At 41.0% G+C, this 20,780-nt stretch overlaps 1 long non-coding RNA gene across 1 annotated transcript in view; it reads right to left on the reverse strand.

The window, feature by feature from the left end:
- Positions 1 to 20,526, reverse strand: part of LOC108406671 (uncharacterized) — a 38,290-nt gene extending 17,764 nt beyond the window's left edge. The window contains exons 1-6 of the long non-coding RNA XR_001855507.3: positions 20,198 to 20,526; positions 12,145 to 12,631; positions 8,669 to 9,321; positions 5,940 to 6,018; positions 4,537 to 4,745; positions 2,838 to 2,900 (exon numbers count right to left, since the gene is read on the reverse strand). This is a non-coding gene — a long non-coding RNA (uncharacterized lncRNA). The remainder of the gene's footprint in view (positions 1 to 2,837; positions 2,901 to 4,536; positions 4,746 to 5,939; positions 6,019 to 8,668; positions 9,322 to 12,144; positions 12,632 to 20,197) is intronic.
- Positions 20,527 to 20,780: the final 254 nt, after the last annotated feature.

The raw sequence follows: 20,780 nt of genomic DNA on the forward strand, positions 1-20,780 counted from the left end.
TATTCTTTCATTTTTAGAGATCCTTTTTTCTCTCTGTGCCTCAGCTTCTTTGTATTCCTCTTCTCTAGTTTCTATTTCATTTATTGTCTCCCCCACCATATCCAACCTGCTTTTAATACCCTCCATTGTGTTCTTTAACGATTGGATCTCTGACCTGAATTCATTCCTGAGATTTTGGATGTCTTTCCGTACCTCCATTAGGATGTTGATTATTTTTATTTTGAACTCCCTTTCAGGAAGAGTCACAAGGTCCATATCATTTAAATCTTTCTTGGGAGTTGTATTAACAATTTTACTCTGGACAAGGTTCCTCTGGCATTTCATGTTTGTATATGGTGCCCTCTAGTGTCCAGAAGCTCTATTCTGGAGCTGCTGAGCCCCTGAAGCAATGTCAGGGGTTGCAGGGGAGTGGTACTGGGGGTAGGAAAGAGCTGTTCCTTGCCTCCTGGCTCCTGTGCCTGTCTCCACTGCCTGAGCCATTGGGCCAGGCACACAGGTATAAGTTTTTGTCCCAGAGCAGCCAGATATGGATCCCTGCTTTCCACAAGCAGCCGGAATCCCAGTCTCTCCAGGAACTCTGCCTGTATTAACTTTCCAACCCAGTAGTCATGCGAGTCTCATGGAAGCACCATGAAATGTAGGTTTGTGCTCCCAGCGCAGATTTCCGGAGCTAGGTATTCAGCAGTCCCAAGCCTTCCACTCCCTCCCTGCTCTGTTTGTCTTCCTCCCGCCAGTGAGCTGGGGTGGGGGAGGGGCTCAGGTCCCGCTGAGCCACAGCTCTGGTACGTTACCCTGTTCGCTGAGGTCTGCTCTTTTCTCCAGGTGTATGCAGTCTGAAGCATCCTCTTTCCTGTTGCTCTCTCAGGATTAGTTGCACAAATTAAATTTTCTAATTGTATCCAGTTTTAGGAGGAAGCCTCTGTCTCTCCTCTCACGTCACCATCTTTAATCTCTCTCTGTTTGCAATCTTTGTATTCAAATTTTATATGGTAATGATAATACTTAAACAACTTTTTTAAAATTAGCAGAATCCTGAGGGTGTAATGGGGAAACAGTGAACAGGGTGTAGGAATTGTGAGTCCCTATAACTGAATCTTCTTGAATGATTTTTGGGGCATTAAGTTTCTTTGAAAGCAAGGCTTCTCCAGCAGGTGACAGTTTAGGTAATTCTTTATTATGAGGGTGAGGTCTTGTGCATGGCAGAGTACTTAGCAGACTGGGTGCCAGCAGCACCTCCAATTGTAACAGCCAAAAAAGTGTCACTGGAGTCAGTTGGAGTGGATGTGCCCCTTCCCCGGTTAATTTGCAAGAAGCGATCACTAGATAGCTTCCAGCTCTAATACCCTGTGACTGATTCAAAGTCAAAAGACATATTGACTTAAAAAAAGCTGATTTATAGATCAGATTCAGATTAAAGTGAGAAAAATAGACTATGTTAAACAAACCCCATTCAAATTCCCTTGAGCACAACTCCAGCCTAGTTTGAAGGGGGAAGTGTTGCTTCTCATTTCTCAATGAAATTCATTGTAAAGAACATCAACTGAAGTTACTCTAAAGCCTGCAGTGGCCTAAAGCTTTGAGGCACCCCCAGGCTGAGTTTGGATTGTTACTTTACATTCATTATAAATTATCCTGTCTTTCTTTAATCTTAATACTGACTATATCTTAAGTACTTGGTTAACAAAGCATCTTTGATGAAAGTGCTAGAATTGCCACTAGGTTCAACAGTTGCAATTTAATTAGAATTAAACCATCCATTTTTTGTTATTTAATTCCATCTTCCACTGGTGAGTAATTAGGAGGGACTGAATTTTCCAAGGAATTTTTATATTGCAGATGTTGCAGTCAAAATGCATGACAGAATCTCTAAATAAACCTCTATATGTTTGGATCTTAGAAAGTGTTTCATTAGGTAGATGTTGGATGGATGGATGAATGGATGTTCAGTGATCTTCGATGAAAAAAGTAAGATTTTAACCCAGTTCCCCTGGAACTCTTTGGAACAGGAACTCACTTCTGTTCGGTGACACAGCTACCTAACTGCTTTCAGCTCCACTGAGAACACACAGCAGATGTGGCAGGAGGGCAGTGCCCCAGATCACCTGTGCTGCTCGCCAAGACTCAGCCTGCTGAGCCCCCTCCCCGAGGGTCTGGCTCAGTAGGTCTGGGATGAGCACCAAGAACCCGCACTCCTAACACATTCCCAGGTAATGCTGGTGCCCCTGGTTAGGAACCACACTTTAGAATCACCTGGACAGCAGATCTCAAACTTGAGGACACACAGAACTCACCAAGGGTGGTTTTTCCTCACCACTCACACCCCTAGATACAAAGCAGTAATTCTGAGGAAGGTTTAGGATCTGTGCTTATGGACTTGCAGGTGATCCTGACATAGACTGCCCTTGAACTGCTTGAAGGAGTGAAGAGGGCCAGGAAAAGTGATGGAAATGGAGATGAACTTGGAAATCAAGGTGAGAGGAAGGAGCTGAGAGAGGCATAGGTAGAGAGTGACTGCGCCTCCCATTAAAGGGGGTGGTCACAGCTTCTCGCCACACACAGGACTCCGGGAACGCTGTACATTTCTTGTTAAGAATGGTTATATGTAATGCTATACATCTCCTGTTATTCCTAATGGTTAAGATTTCTAACTTTCCCCCAAGATTCAGTTCAAGGGCAGAAAGATCAGCCATAAGCATCACTTCATAAATGAGGAACAAGCATAGCACATGGAGATACTTATGAAAGTTATCAACCCTTTATTTGTGCAATACATCTGGAACTAATCAAAGCTCATCTCTTAGCAACTGAATGAAATATCTGAACGACAATTTACTTACCCAAAGGACAGCACATTATACAGAAAGTTCTCAGCAGGTTTTGGCAACTGGCTAAGGATGATACTAAAAAAAAGAGGTAGAGAAAGGAACAGCACAAAGTCTCTAGACAACACTTATGTTCTGAGACCCAGATGTATTCTAAAGGATAAAAAAATACATATTTTCCTTAGCTTGATACTCTCACAATTTTCAGGCTATCATAACCTGACATAATCCTTCCCAGAGTTCTCAGGACATTTCAGCCCACTGCAGGATAAATTGGGTGAATGGGGGTAATGGACAATTTACATTTTTTCCTCCTACAACCATGCACAATTATTTCTTCAGCCAAATTGGACCTTACACTGGCTACAAGTATCTTGATTCCCACACATCTGGAAAAGCAAATGAGAGTCTTTCTATTATTACTGAACAAAAATCATTAAAAAGCACTGCAAAGATGAGTTTCTTTTTTTCTTTCTTAAATATACAGTCATATCTGTCTTTCTTGAAAAAGTGCACATTTCTGAATTATTAGACTTTAGAAAGCTTATCTCTAACAAAACTATCACAAGTAACAGTTTTGTATTCTCAAATGCAATATACTGCCAAAACAACTTCTCTTTCTTTTTCTTCTTTTTAAACCAAATCATAATAAATTATTGTGCCTTGAGGACTGCTATAATTCCCATATTATTAAAATGAATGCCCAAAATTAACTACATCCAATAAAAAAACAAATATTTATTTCCTTGTTTAACTTATGTCATGACAACAAAAATTGTTTTAATTGAAAAATAATACAATGGTACTACATATATCCATTTTTACTGAATTAACTCTTTTTTAAGCCTTATTTTTCAAGTAATCATTGACTGTTTTATTCTTAGCTTTGAAAAGGGAGGTTCAGCTATTTTAAAGATAAAGTTCTTTATTTAAATTTCAGCAACAGGAGGACAATGTGGAACCATGAGTGTTGAGCCCAAGGAAAAGAAAATTTATTTATACAAGGAAGCTACTAAGAATGAATTTTATTCTTTCTTATGAAGGATTGACAAAAATTGTCTCCCTTTTCTTTTAAACTTGCATATTCTAACAATACACATGATACTTATGGCATGTTTTAAAAACCAGCATTCTGGCCAGATGAGCATCTTGGAAGGTTCTAGATGCATGGATGGAAAGGCTGAATAGTTTGTTTATAATGTCACCCTTTTCAATGAAAATACACACAAAAATCCTATATATTTGGTTTATTTGAAACTATTAAATCTTGACAAAAGGTGTTACTATTTTGCTATTCAAATGTACAGTGGAGGAAGTGAAGGAGTTTATGCTTAATCATTTCCCTCTCATGCGATCACAAATTCTGGGGCACTGGCCCAGTCAACTCCTTGTCGCTTTAATTCCCCCTTTGCTGTGATGTGCTCTATCTTGCCCTTTCTCCGTCACACTAACCTTCTAGGTGTGGCGTCCAGAGCAATATGGTTTGGTGGGAGTATCAGGGACACTACTTCACGCTTCTGTCAGTGATCTCCTCAGGGTACCTGTCACCATTTAAACCTTCACTTTCTATGAAAAGCAGTAGCTGCCACTACCATTTTGAACTTAAGAAAAGCTGCTACAGACACCAGCCTTAATGTATTTGATTCTGTACTAGTGTTAAAAGATGAGGACCCAGTTATCTTTAAATGTCCATTGTAACTTTTCATTTCCTTACCAGAAGTAAGACTTGCAATTTCTTCAGAATCCTTATCCTTTTCATATTTACTCGCTAACTCCTATAGCATCAGCTTTTAGCTCGGAATGTAGACCAAATGGTCGCCTCCACTGTCCTCCAGCACAAAAGGTGAGTCTCTCCCGGCACTTAATTCCTGGTTAGTGAAGCTGTTCTCTCCTGAAGAAATCTCATGCAGCTCAAAAGTAAACCTAGAAAATAAAAAAGAAACTTTAAAAGTGAACCTGGATAACTTTAGGGAATGCAGATAAAATATCCCAAGAATTTAAAATAGTTGTTTAATTATCTCTTGGTAGTAAAAACCTAAATTCATTACAATCATAAAATTCATTAAGATTTGTTATACTTATTAAAAAGTTATAAACTGATAAATAAAAATAATTCCATTTATCTTTCCTTTTCCCCTATCTGCTTATAGCCTGTGAAATACTACTGGGGAATAAACCAAGTCTGATTTGCTACAGAGTTTTAGGTAAATGACAAAAAATATGTTTTTGGAACAGCCAAATGATGTGTCTCAGATTGGGATTAATCAGCATAAAAATATAGAAAACAGTCTTTAATTTGTCAAGTACTGTTCTGAGAAGAATAAGATTATATAAAGCATATCTTGACATGATGCCTCTTAAAATGGTGTCTAGCTCACGAAGTACAGAGGGAAGCTGAGAGCAACCGATAGGCCACTCCCCTTCTGTCTGAGGCTCGAGATGCATTCCAATTGATTAATTTATGTTTTTGCTTGGGGTACGGTTTTGAGAAAATGTATTTACAAATATAAGTAAACTGTGGGGTCTTTTATGTTACATTTTGTGGATGAAACAAGGAATCACATGCAGCCACAGACGTGAGACCAGACATGGGGACGAACTTGAACAAGCACCTCAGCAGAGGCAGAAGGTGCTGAGAAACAGGAGCTGTGGGCTTTGGCTGAGAGTGAAGGTGGGCTCCAGGGAGGACACAGCTTCAAGCAGGGCCTCGGGCAGTGGGTAGGTTCAGGGTCCCTGGCAGTGCGACCAGAGGCCAGGGCAAAACAACAGTTCTCAGGAGGCAGAAAGAGTCCAGGGCAGAGGAGAGGTGGGAAGTGAGGCTGGGGTGATGTAAGGCTAAACTATGGGTTCTATTCTGAGGTCAATTTCAGTGGGGGAGTTTCTGAAGAAACCGTGTATTTAAAAGCAAATTGTAATAAGGTTCGTGAGACTGTTATAAAAGCATCAATCCAGAAAGCGTGCTTGACATGTGTCTTGGCTACATAAAATGGAATACACAAGAAGTCTTTACTTCAGAGACTGGATTAGCTTCCTCAGTTTAGTGACCTGCCATCAGCCGGTTAGATGCCCATCATTCAATTAACAGACACCTGTAAACATCAGAGCCGTCTAACTCACAGGAGATTATGAGCTTCTTCTGCCCTAATGAGACCACAGGCTTTCTCAAGCATTGGTGGTGGATACTGATTGAATTCTCCTATTGAGAGAGCAAAGATACAGTTAGATTTTTAAACTAGAAATTGTATTTACTAGGGAAAAAGCATCCCAACAGAATCTTCCTGAAGCAATAAATGTCACTGAAATATTTCAGCAAAATTTGGCTGGGGTAAAAATGGAAAATAGTAACAACTAGCAATAGCATTCAAAATGGATTTTAGTGTTTTGCACCAAAGAATTTCAGGCTATGGAAATGGAAGTCCTCAAATTGTTCATTTAAGGGTTAATCATGAAGCAGAGATATATGATTTCCATTTGCTCAGAGGAATATAATCGAAGATCTATTCTGACTGTATAAAGCTTTTTCACTCAGACTTACACTAATGGATCAAACACAGAAAAGGCAATATTTCATTACATAATGCTACCACTGTGCTTCTGCACCAAGTAACACTGATTTCTAGAAGGAGAACCACAGAAAAGATTTTAGCTTACTGACCTAAATATGCCCCTTTGCTCTCTTCCCATCGTTATTCTATAAGATGTGGGATATTGAGAGGTATATCATTTTTTCCCCTCACTGAGGAGAATAAATAGTTTGTAGCTAAAGGATGCCTTTGGCCATTGAATGATTAAAAACTCTATGAAAATATCTCAGAGAATGTCTGTGGTTTCATGACAATGCTGTTGGACAGGTGCAGTAGCCATGTGCTCACCACATCTGTGCACACGGGAAGCAAACAGCTAGCTCCAAACCTTACACAACTGGGCTCAGCAGACTAGGAAACATTCCCGCGACTGTTAGGAAAAGAGTCTCTTGTCTTTTTAGTCTCTATTACATTTATTTTATACAAACCAAGTGGTTATGGGGAGGCAGAGATTTGGATGTGTTTAGTAACATTGCTTAGGTGGAAATGAAAGTAAGCTAGTTCTAAAAACTAACTGCAAAGCCTAACTTAAGAGCCCAGCAAGACCAGCTCTGAGTTATTTTATAGAGTCTTTTAAAAAGTGTTGCATCATTATTGATCTTGATGGTGTAAAGAACAATATTGCATGGAAAAAGATGGATTTCAATGACTCTGAATCAAGAAATAGCTCACAAGAGCCAAATTTTGAATAGGAAGTTTTAGGAATGTCTTAACCAGTATGATTTACATACATTCCCTTTTTATACATGCAGAAAGTGATATAGGGTAATCTGCCTAAAATAACTTTTTCAATTACTATAAAATGAAAAGTGCTCAAATAGGAAAACTGGTATTGACATTTAATTGGAAACATATTTTCTTTCTTTTCACATGATATAAGAGAACCACAGAAAAGATTTTAGCTTACTGACCTACATATGTCCCTTTGCTCTCTTCCCATCATTATTCTATAAGATGTGGGCATGTCCAGTTAGAGAAGTAACATGACACCAGAGGGTGACGACAGGGTTCTGCAATCGGACATGAGCCACAGGAGAAAGGGGGCACTCCCTGCAGTGCAGAGTGAGCTCTGGGGGTATTGTCCCTGTGCTGGTGTTGGGCATTTGAATACCAGGGCTGCTTTGGAGTTCTAGGATGGTCTGATTGGTTCCAGCAGAACCTGACTATAGTCCTGTCAGATTCCCAGACAGAATGAGTTCAGCTCCAATTCTCCAGGATCCTCTGGGCCAGGTTTCTCAATCTCAATGCTGTTGACATTTTGGGCGGGCTCATTCTTTGCTGTGGGGACATCTCTGAACTGTAAATTCTTTAGCAGCATCCCTGGCCTCTACCCACTAGATACGTGTGTGCCCTTCTGTCAGTTGTGCCCATCAAAAATATATTCAGACATTTCCATATATCTTCTGGGGGACAAAATCATCCCCAGCTGAAAATCACTAGGGTGTTTCTCAAACCACTTGTGGCAGAAAATAAAGGTGTTTTTATTTCTAGTTCTTTACAGATTAATACTTCTGGTTTGTATCTTGTTCAATGAGACCAAGCCCACTGTTCATGCACTCGGGTGCCATGGCAATGTCAAATTGCTTTAAAGTTTCTAGGTGCTTATTCCCAATTTCTGCATTTCTCCCCTCACAGGTCAGTGTGCGGATAGCACCTGTGCAGTGGGTGGTGCTTTGCAGGCACGGGTCCAGAGCCTTGCTTCACAAAGTGTTATTCTGGGCCAGAAGCATGGACATCACTGGTGACCATGTTAGAAATGCAGAATCTCAGGCTCTGCCTTAGACATACTGAATCAGAACCTGCATTTCAACAAGATTCCTGCGTGATTTGTGCGCTCAGACTCTTAGAAGCAGCACAGGGCTATGCCGCCATCTTTATACCCTCACATAGGCCTCTGGGGTGTGCTAAGGTTGGAAACAGACCAGACATAGCAGGAAAAACTTTTGTTTAAATGTGCATCCTGGAGACCATCTAAGAGCTGCTAAAGCTAAGTTGAGCGAGTGTAGCTTATGACCCTTCAGTCACTCTGCGCTTTCTAGCTCAGATTTGGGTTAAGAGACATTTTATCATGAGAAAGGTCTCAACTCATTATGACCAATGTATAAACAGGGCATAACCAGGAGATGTCCTATCCCTGCCCCCAACTCCCCATCTAAATAATATACTTGGGTTAGCTATAGACACAAAGATATGTTGGGTTATCAATTCTATTAACAAGCACTACTTCATTAAAACAAGAGGGAAAACAAAATAATGACTTACGTCTGACTGAGTACACAAATGGCTTTAAGAATCTTACAGTATAATCCAGATCTGGTTTATGAATTCTCCCAATCTGTATCAGATGGTGATCAAGTGGGTGGCTGGCTAATGCCTCCACATCATCCTTATGTGTAGAACCAGGAGAAATCACAAATTTGACGTAGCCTTGTCACTTGGCCTTCAGAGCTGTCTTCTTTAAGAATTCCTTTCTCTCATGATTTTCTCCAGCTGAGAGACCACGAAGATGACTTTGTGTTTCCTCAGGTTGGATATTCGGGGGAAGAGATTCTCTGTGGTCCACAGTAGGGCATGGCCAGTGGTGGCTTCTCCTTCTAGCTGCTGGAGGGAAGTCTGGATGTGGCCCTTCTTTAGGACTTGGCTGCCGTAAGTTGTAAACTCAAAGTCTGTTTTTGCTGCACCCTTCTTTCTATCCCGAGGAGAATAGCTCTTTAAAGCAATCCTGTCTCCATGGTCTGAGATAAATGGCTCTGAAGCAGTGTGGAAGTTGTCAAGCATTGAGCTGACCAAGGTTTTCATAGCCTTAAATGCATCACTTCCTATACTCTGAGAATTTTCTAAGAGAAAGGCTACATCCATGCTTGAATTTTCAGGTAAAAAGATCTCTTTGATGCAAGCATTTGGGAAACATTTATCTGAAAACACACAGAGAGACACATTATTGGCTCAGTGTCTGCACAGCAAGATGCTGTTGTTTGAGATTTTTAAGTGATTCAGTGACTGATTACCAAGAATTAATGATTTGATCCATACCTCTTCAATCTCACATTATTTAAAATTAATAAGGGATTTGCAATGTTGCAATATTTCTATGGCCATCAGCAAATAAGTGGGGAGGGTCTTTGCTGAAAGCAGACTATACGTATATTGCAGCATTTATATCTGAAGTCTGCATGAACTGTCCAAACTCATTTGGAAAATACTTTCAATATTTTAATACAAGCTACCAAATTGTCCCCAATAAAAGCCACAGCAACTAGGATAATCTTCTAAACCACATCTCATACTCAATGAAAACTCCAAATGTTACAGAGATTGAAACCCTGGTATACAGTATTGGAAGACCATATATTTAAGTTGGGAAACTTAAAATAGAATCCACAATAAAAAAATAGAAATATCTGATAAAGCCAGATTACTAACTCACCCAGAAGGCATTTAAGTGTTTCAGCCTAATAAACTTTTCTCTTTGTTCTTACCATAGCAAAGTGTACAGAGCTGAAGTCTTTCTAATGGTTCATATTCACCATTTGGAGAAACTGGGATCACCTGAAATGTTCCACTATAATAGTCATTATCAGGGAGCCATTGTGCATCCACCCACTCTAAGGGTTGTTTCCAACACACCTAGCCAATCTCCATCACCTGCATTATAGCCCTTTGCTCTATTCAGTACCTCTGTCACACACAGACATATACACACTCACACACATACAAACACACACTCCCCCTTCTGCCATAAACATAACCAAAAGAAGTACATGGAACAGGTATATTTTATAATGAGAAAACTATTTTATGTTAGATGAGAAAAATATTTTTAAAAACTATTTTATGATGAGAAAACTGCCACAAGATAACCACCAGAGTCATCCACTGGTGCAAGTATTGAAATTTCACTATTTCCAGACCTACAGTTCTACACTGAATTTTTGCATGCTTCTGATTATGTAGCAGCTAATTATGGACCATACGTCAGGTTCTGAAGTTGGGTCCTACAGAAATTTTACATTCACAAGTTTCCTGTGACCTCTTTAAGTAGTGAACCCAGCTATTTCCACCCCAATTACACTTCCTAGAAGGAGCATATTTCAGATGTCAAGCAGACTTTCCCAATCACAAATCCTAATTAAAAGTCTATTTCAAAAGGCAGAAGACACTAAGTCAATGCAAAATTCCTGGTAATACACTGCTTGATTTTGTCTGTTTCTTGATTCCTTTTTTGCTTTAATATTCACTGAATTGAGTGATATATAGCATTCATTCATTCATGCAGTGAGTCATTAACTACTTAGTCTCTGAGGCACCAGTGCAAGGCAGATACTTTTTTTTCAGTGCAAGGTGGCCATCATTCCCAGACGGTGAGAAAGATACCTGCCCATCACAAACATGCTCGTGCTTTCTCTCCTTCTCCCGTGAGAAATTAGAGGGATAGAAAAGCTTCTGTTTTTCTGTAATGCTGAGTGAGAATTTGAAAAAACTTATCATTGCAGCTTTATGATCAGAAAATGTTTACTACATTCTTATTCACCACTTTTCATGAAACCGGGTGCTTTGGGTATTTTTGTGTATTTGACCTTGTTGGTTTCCCACGTACAGACTAAACACTGCCTTAGCAAGTCAAGGAATTTCATCCACAGGAGTAAAGCATGTGCTCCTCATTTATTCATTCATTCAGCAAATGCTTGGTGAATGCCTACTATGTTATGGGTACTGTTCTAGGTGGTAGGGATAGTGGTAGACAAAATAAGTGAAATCCATGCCTTACATTCTAGTAGGGGGACATACACCATAACAAGTTATTTATTTATTATTTACATATATTGGGAGGTCATTATTTTTACAGGAAAAACTTTATGACTTGCTCTAGCCCTTTTTGTCAGGACCTATTGTGACTTTCCCTGTGGCTTCCATTTTTCAAAATTTTCCTGGGTGTGTTATGAGCACATTGATTCTCTTCATGTCACAGTGGGCTTCCCTTTTCATAGTGGAGATATGTGTGTCTGTGTGAAAATAGGCCTTCATAACCTCTTGGACCCCACGATGGCTTCACCTGGCTGTAGGAGCATGCACTGCATGGAAAATCGGAATATATCTAAATGCAGCAGGGCGGTAAATGGAGAGGTTCTGCCTTTCTGTGGGGAGGGCAAGGGCAGCGCAGATTCCATGCATATCTGTGCATCCAAACGGGATAGAATCTCTCCTGGAAAACAGTCACCACATCAATTTTTGTACCCAAGAGTAGGGGTTCAAGGTCCCCCACTGAAGATCCACTGAACCTGCTGTTCAATGATACAGCAAGCAGGCAGGTGTGAGAAACGCCAGATCTGCAGAGGCTGGAAGGGGAAGCACCACAGTCACAGCCCTCTCCAGCGCACAGACCTGAGTGTGGATCTTGATTCAGCGGTGCGGTAGCTTCACAAACCTGGAGAAGTTGCTTAGCTCTCAGGGCCTCAGTGTCTCCTTTTTAAGTGGACATGGCAATCTCGCTCACCTCAGAAGGCTGTGCAGATGCCTGGGGGTCTGTGCGGACTCTGGGGACAGGCCTGGCCCCCAGCAGGAGCCAAGTGAGCATGGTGTGCTCCTGCCGGTGACTGCTGCTGCTGGACATGGGGGTTCACAGGCCCTGGCAGCTGCAAAAGGGGCCTGGCGGCCACAAGTCCTCCCTACGCCCACCTATCCCACCTTGTCAGGACCACTATTTTGGAAATAAGGAAGTTGTCAAGGGAACTTCTTACCAGAAAAGACTCATCAAGGAAAAACCTGTCATCAAAAGCAAAGACTGCTGGGCTGATACCCAGGGCGCTCAGCTCCTTGGTGGCTGTGATGACTGATGTCCTGTGAGTCGTTTGCCCATTGCTGAAAAACACGGCGACTCTCCTCGCACTGGCTCCTCATGTGTCCGCTTGAAGACATTCCAGGCCACAGATCTCATCGTGTCACCGATGTCTCAGGCTTCCATAGGAGGTCAGTATTTTTCCTTGGAAAGCAACCGGAGGAGCTGCTTCTTGCTATGGTAATGGGACCAGCAGATGAGGTAGCTGGTGCCGGAGTAATAGGAGACCACAGCCACTCTGGATGCCACTGGGCAACTGCTGCCCCAGATGGTGAGCTCACCAATGACAGAAGTGATGATGCTCCTCATCTCCTGAAACCTCTGTTCCATGACCCCAGAGGACTGGTCCAGGGAAAATACCAGCTCTGTTGGATACACTGGGCACTTTTCTACAAAAATGAAAAGCAGAAATTTTAAGTTATTTCACTGGGTCCAAAGCCTTTCCCTTCACCTTTGCTCCAGTGAGGTTGGCTGACATAGGTCTAGGGAAATGCAGGAGCTGAAAACAGCCCCAGATCTAGAGGGACCCATATTAGGGGCAGGAAAGGAATCTGTTTAGTTAGCTTACAGGTTCTATATACATAACAAGCCTTAGTATGTTGCTATATATACTCAGACATCCCAGCCCATGATCAGTCTGCCATTTAAAAAGAAATTGGAGAGGAGAAGCCAAGATGGTGGCTTGAGTAGGACAGCAGAAATCTCCTCCAAAACCACATATGTTTTTGAAAACACAACAAATACAACTATCTCTAAAAGAGAGACCAGAAGATACAGTACAACAGCCAGGCTACATCTACACCTGCGAGAACCCAGCACCTCACAAAGGGGGTAAGATACAAGCTGTGGCCCAGCGGAACCCGAGTGCACCCCCTGACCCCAGCTCCCCAGCAGGAGGACAGGAGTTGGAGTGGGGAGGGAGAGGGAGCCCAGGATTGCTGAACATCCAGCCGTAGTCATCTGCACTGGGAGCACAGACACACACTGCATGGTGTGCTGGATACTAGGGAAACGGAACAGTAAAATCTGTGACTGGGTTCCCACAGCCAGCACCCCTGGGACAAAAGAAAAGCCAGTGCCTTTTGAAAGTCTTAAAGGGAAAGGAGCCTCACAGCTGGACAGAAGCGTCCTGGCACACTCATCCCAGCATCTGGGAATCCCGGGGAACTCCGGGCACTCTAAACCCCTGGGCACAGCTCTGAGACCCCTCACAGTGATAAACAGCCTCCCATCTGTTCCCCCTCTGGCATAGCCCCACCATATCAGAGCAAAAGTCTGAGATTGGCCATGCCCACAGCAGCCACACAGAGCCTACTCTGCAGTCACCCAGGCCAGAATCAGAGACCCCGCTTGGGTGCAGCTGCCCAGAACAATCCGCTAGGGGTTGCCATTCTCGCAGGAGAGAAAGGCGACAGGCAAGCAGGAAGGGACTTTGCTCTTCCAACTGACACACGTACCAACTGCCCACGACTACCTCTATCGCCATGAAAAGGCAGAAGAATTTGATACAGACCAGAGTAACCCAGACATCCTCTGAGAGGGAAACAGGGGAGATAGACTTAACCAATCTTCCTGAAAAATAATTCAAAATAAAGGTCATAACCATGCTGATGGAGCTGCAGAGAAAAATGCAAGAGCTAACAGATAAATTTGGGAAGGAGACTACAGAAATAAAACAACCTATGGAAGGACTTAAAAGCAGAATGGACAAGATGCAAGAGCCCATTAATGGAATAGAAATTGGAGAACAGGAACACAGAGAAGCTGATGCAGAGAGAGATAAAAGGATCTCCAGGAATGAAAGAATATTAAGAGAACTGTGTGACCAATCCAAACATAACAATATCCACATTATAGGGGTACCAGAAGAAGAAGAGAGATAAAAAGGGATAGAAAGTGTACTTGCAGAAATAATTGCAGAAAACTTCCCCAAACAGGGGTAGGAAATAGTCACTCAGATGATGGAAGCACATAGAACTCCCAACAGAAGGGACCCAAGAAGGACAACACCAAGACTCATAATAATTAAAATGGCAAATATCAAGAAAAAGGACAGAGTATTAAAGGCAACCAGAGAGAGAAAAAAGGTCACCTACAAAGGAAAACCCATCAGGCTATCATCAGACTTCTCAACAGAAACCTTACAGGCCAGAAGAGAATGGCATGATATATTTAATGCAATGAAACAAAAGGGCATTGAACCAAGAATACTGTATCCAGCACGATTATCATTTAAATATGAAGGAGGGATTAAACAATTCCCAGACAAGCAAAAGTTGAGGGAATTTGTCTCCCACAAACCACCTCTACAGGGTATTTTAGAGGGACTGCTCTCTAGATAGAAGCACACCTAAGGTTAAATTGGTATCACCAGAGAAAATAAAATCACAGCAAAGAAAGCAGACCAACCAAATACTAACTAAAGGCAAAAAATAAAATCAACTACCCACAAAATCAATCAAAGGAAACACAAAAAGCACAAAATAAAACACCTAACATATAAAGAATGGAGGAGGAAGGAATAAGAAGGTAGACAGTTAGATAGTTAGATGGTTAGATAGTAAAGTTAGAGAGTTAGATACTAAAGAAGCTAACCTTGAACCTTTGGTAACCACGAATCTAAAGCCTGCAATGGCAATAAGTACATATCTTTCAATAATCACCCTGATGTAAATGGACTGAATGCACCAATCAAAAGACAGAGTAATAGAATGGATAAAAAAGCAGGACCTATCTATATGCTGCTTACAAGAGACTCACGTCAAACCCAAAGACATGCACAGACTAAAAGTCAAGGGAAAAAAAGATATCATGCAAACAACCAAGAGAAAAAATTAGGTTTTGCAGTATTAGTATCAGACAAAATTGGCTTCAAAACAAAGAAAGTAACAAGAGACAAAGAAGGACATTACATAATGATAAAGGAGTCAGTCCAACAAGAGGATGTAACCATCATAAATATATATACACCCAATACAGGAGCACCAGCATATGTGAAACAAATACTAACATAATTAAAGGAGAAAATAGAATGCAATGCATTCATTTTAGGAGATTTCAACACACCACTCACTCCAAAGGACAGATCCACCAGACAGAAAGTTAGTAAGGACACAGAGGCACTGAACAACACACTAGAACAAACAGACCTAACAGATATCTATAGAACTCTACACCCAAAAGCAGCAGGATACACATTCTTCTCAAGTGCACATGGAACATACTCCAGAATAGACCACATACTAGGCCACAAAAAGAGTCTCAGTAAATTCCAAAAGATTGAAATTCTTACCAACCAGCTTCTCAGACCACAAAGTTATAAAACTAGAAATAAATTTTACAAAGAAAACAAAAAGACTCACAAACACATGGACCCTTAACAACATGCTCCTAAATAATCAATGGATCAATGACCAAATTAAAATAGAGATGAAGCAATATATGGAAACAAATGGCAACAACAATTCAAAGCCCCAACTTCTGTGGGACACAGAGAAAGCAGTTCTAAGAGGAAAGTATATAGAAATCCAGGCATATTTAAAGAAGAAAGAACCATCCCAAATGAATAGTCTAAAGTCACAATGATCAAAATTGGGAAAACAAGAACAAATGAGGCCTAAAGTCAGCAGAAGGAGGGACATAAGAAAGATCAGAGAAGAAATAAATAAAACTGAGAAGAATAAAACAATAGAAAAAAATCAATGAAACCAAGAGGTGGTTCTTTGAGAAAATAAACCAAATAGATAAGCCTCTAGCCAGACTTATTAAGAGAAAAAGAGAATCAACACACATCAACAGATTCAGAAACGAGAAAGGAAAAATCACAGCAGACCCCACAGAAATACAAAGAATTATTAGAGACTATTATGAAAACCTATTTGCTAACAAGCTGGAAAACCTAGAAGAAATGGACAACTTCCTAGAAAAATACAACCTTCCAAGACTGACCAAGGAACAAACAGACCAATTACCAGCAATGAAATTAAAGCAGTAATCAAAAAACTACCCAAGAACAAAAATCCCTGGGCCAGATGAATTTACTGTGGAATTTTATCAGGCATACACAAAAGACATAATCCCCATTCACCTTAAAGTTTTCCAAAAAATAGAAGAGGAGGGAATACTCCCAAACTCATTCTATGAAGCCAGCATCACCCAAATACCAAAACCAGGCAAAGACCACACCAAAAAAGAAAATTACAGGCCAATATCCCTGATGAACATAGATGCAAATATTCTCAACAAAATATTAGCAAATCATATTCAAAAATACATCAAAAGGATCATACACCATGACCAAGTGGGATTCATCTCAGGGATGCAAGGATGGTACAACATTCGAAAATCCATCAACGTCATCCACCACATAAACAAAAGGAAGGACAAAAATCACATGATCATCTCCATAGACGCTGAAAAAGAATTTGACAAAATTCAACATCCATTCATGATAAAAACTCTCAACAAAATGGGCATAGAGGGGAAGTACCTCAACATAATAAAGGCCATATATGACAAACCCACAGCCAACATCATACTTAACAGCAAGAAACTGAAAGCTTTTCCTCTAAGATAGGAAACAACACATGGATGCCCACTCTCCCCACTGTTATTCAACATAGTACTGGAGGTCCTAGTCACAGCAATTAGACAAAACAAAGAAATACAAGGAATCCAGATTAGTAAAGAAGGAGTCAAACTGTCACTATTTGCAGATGAAATGATATTGTACATAAAAAACCCTAAGGACTCCACTCCAAAACTACTAGAACTAATATCGGAATTCAGCAAAGTTGCAGAATACAAAATTAACACACAGAAATCTGTGGCCTTCCTATACACTAACAATGAGCCAATAGAAAGAGAAATCAGGAAAACAATTCCATTCCCAATTGCATCAAAAAGAATAAAATGCCTAGGAATAAACCTAACCAAGAAGCTGAAAGACTTATACCCTGAAAACTACAAGACACTCTTAAGAGAAAGAGGACACTAGCAAATGGAAACTCATCCCATGCTCTTGGCTAGGAAGAATTAATATCATCAAAATGGCCATCCTGCCCAAAGCAATCTTCAGATTCAATGCAATCCCTAACAGATTACCAACAGCATTCTTCAACGAACTGGAACAAATAGTTTTAAAATTCATATTTAACTACCAAAGACCCCGAATAGCCAAAGCAATTCTGAGAAGGAAGAATAAAGTGGGGTGTATCTCACTCCCCAACTTCAAGGTCTACTACAAAGCCACAGTAATCAAGATAATTTGGTACTGGCACAATAACAGACCCACAGACCAGTGGAACAGATTAGAGACTCCAGATACTAACCCAAACATATATGGTCAATTAATATACGATGAAGGAGCCATGGACATACAATGGGGAAATAACAGCCTCTTCAACAACTGGTGTTGGCAAAACTGGATAGCTACATGTATGTGAATGAAACTGGATCATTGTCTAACCCATACACAAAAGTAAATTCAAAATGGATCAAAGACCTGAATGTAAGTCATGAAACCATAAAACTCTTAGAAAAAAACAAAGGCAAAAATTTCTTGGACATAAACATGAGCAACTTCTTCATGGACATATCTCCCCAGGCAAGGGAAACAAAAGCCACAAAAAAATGAACAAGTGGGACTATATCAAGCTGAAAATCTTCTGTACAGCAAAAGACACCATCAATAGAACAAAAAGGTATCCTCCAGCATGGGAGAATATATTTATAAATGACAGATCTGATAAAGGGTTGACATTCAAAATATATAAAGAACTCACACACCTCAACAAACAAAAAGCAAATAATCCAATTAAAAAATGGGCAGAGGAGCTGAATAGACAGTTCTCCAAAGAAGAAAGTCAGATGGCCAACAGACCCATGAAAAGATGCTCCACATCGCTAGTCATAAGAGAAATGCAAATTAAAACCACAATGAGATATCATCTCACACCAGTAAGGATTGCCACCATCGAAAAGACAAACAGCAACAAATGTTGGCGAGGTTGTGGAGAAAGGGGAACCCTCCTACACTGCTGGTGGGAATGTAAATTAGTTCAACCATTGTGGAAAGCAGTATGGGGGTTCCTCAAAATGCTTAAAATAGAAATACTATTTGACCCAGGAATTCCACTTCTAGGAATTTACTCTAAGAATGCAGCAGCCCAGTTTGAAAAAGACAGATGCACCCCTATGTTTATTGCAGCAGTATGTACAATAGCCCAGAAATGGAAGCAACCTAAGTGTCCATCAGTAGATGGAATGGATAAAGAAGATGTGGTACATACACACAATGGAATATTATTCAGCCATAAGAAGGAAACAAATCCTACAATTTGCAACAACATGGATGGAGCTAGAGGGTATTATGCTCAATGAAATAAGCCAGGTGCAGAAAGACAAGTATCAAATGATTTCACTTATCTGTGGAGTATAAGAACAAAGGAAAACTGAAGGAAGAAAACAGCAGCAGAATCACAGAGCCCAAGAATGGACTAACAGTTACCAAAGGGAAAGGGACTGTGGTTGATTGGTGGGAAGGGAGAGATAAGGGGGAGAAGAAAGGGGGCATTATGATTAGCATGTATAATATGGTGGGAGGCACGGGGAAGGCTGTGCAACACAGAGAAGACGAGTAGTGACTACAGCATCTTACTACACTGATGGACAGTGACTGTAATGGGGTTTGTTGTGGGGGGCTTGGTGAAGGGGGGAGCCTAGTAAACATAATGTTCCTCATGTAATTGTAGATTAATGATACCAAAAATTTTTTAAATAAAAAAATAAAATAAATAAATTGGAGGGAGTATTTAGGTTAATGGGGTGGTTGTGTATCCTGATTGTGGTGGTGGTTACATGAATTAAAATTGAACTCACATGTAAAAAAGTGAATTTCAGTGTATGAAATTTTTAAAAATGAGTAAAAGGCAATTATGGTTTATTTGGGGATTTTGAAAGTTTACAGTCTCCAAAAATCTTCAGAACTGATCTCCCAGTAATGGTAGAATCAGTTGGAAGACATTCATCCACTTATGCAAGCATGTGGCATACTGTGAGGCCGGTGGGCAGGGAACTGCATGCATGCGTCTGTCCTGCAGGGATCTGTCCTGAGCAGGGTCACTGTATTGTGAGGTGTGGAGTGATTACTCTCAGTGGGGATTCAGAGGACCAAGAGGCTGTTTCCAAAGAGGAGGGGCTTCCAGAAATATCTTGAAACTAGCTTTGAATGATAGCCAAGGTAGAGGAGGGAGGAGGCAGCCCACACCTGGCAGGCTTGCCGCAAGCTACTGTGAACAGGACTGCCTGCAGTTCCTACTCAGTAGTCTTGTCAGGGGTGCTAGGAATTTCAAGGGGAATCTGCCCTATGTATCAAACCTAACTTTTCAAAGTCCTTGTTAAAGCCTCCAAACAGTAAGAGAAAAAGGAATTATTTAAAAAATAAGCACCCCTTTATGTGGTGGGAACTTGATAATGGGGAGAAATCTAGTAACCATGATGTTGCTCATGTGATTGTATATCAATGATACCTTAATTAAAAACAAACAAATAAACTAATAAAAATAAGCACCCCTATCTACATGAGCTGTTCTACCACTATCCCCAGTCTGGCTAACTCCCAAAGCACATTAAACTCCAAATACCCCAGATCCAGCCTCTATTCTCAGTAATAGAAACAGGAGAGGAAGGGTTAATTTAGAGACTGAATCAAGGAATTTTACTGTGAAGACATTTTTAAAATATGAAAGCCAATAATAAATAAGAAAATAAGAAAAATGAAGTGTTCCTTATTTCTTAGCCCTATACTAAAAATTATTAAGTAGTAACAAGTATCTTCAAGAATGACCTAGCATCACAGACTCCCAAGGGAAGAACCAATTTCTATTTTTTTCTTTGCCTCTCCTAGTGCCCAGCAGAGTAGCTGATAAATCCATGAGGATTTATTGGGCACTCACATGCACAAGGTACATATTGTTGGGAATTAAAGTGAACGACTCCAAACTTTGGGATAAGCCAAAGACTGTGAGTTGCTCCAACAGGCCTCCAGGAGGCCATGAGCTCTTGAGCTCGATGCAGCCGATCTCAGTGGGGATGCCGTCCGAGGGGCCCCAGCCCCATGGAACACTGCAGCCTCGGCTCCAGGAAGTCTACCTGCGTCAGAGTCAGGTCCAGTGGCGGGCACCTGGTGAGATGGAAGCTGTGAATGTGGGTCAGAGGAAGGGAAGGAAACATCGCCTGCCCCAGAGGCCATTGTCCACGGGTGGACAGCAGACACAGCGACAGGATGTGGTCAGTCAGAGAGCCCTACACGGACTCCCCAGCCTCACAGGGCCTACTGTGTGAAGGAACACGTTGTCGGTAGTGGGGGGACCCGGAAAGGGCCATGTGGGGAGGCTTAGCTTGAAACACATCATTGACGACAACGATCCTAATCAAAAGACAGAAGTGCGGATAGAAAAGAAAGGTGTCCTTTTTCCCGTGGGAGTGAGAGTCTCTTTCAAACTGGTCCTGTCAGAATTATTTCAGGTAGAAACAGTA

Source organism: Manis javanica, chromosome 15 (assembly GCF_040802235.1).
Source record: "Manis javanica isolate MJ-LG chromosome 15, MJ_LKY, whole genome shotgun sequence".
Taxonomy (NCBI): domain Eukaryota; kingdom Metazoa; phylum Chordata; class Mammalia; order Pholidota; family Manidae; genus Manis; species Manis javanica.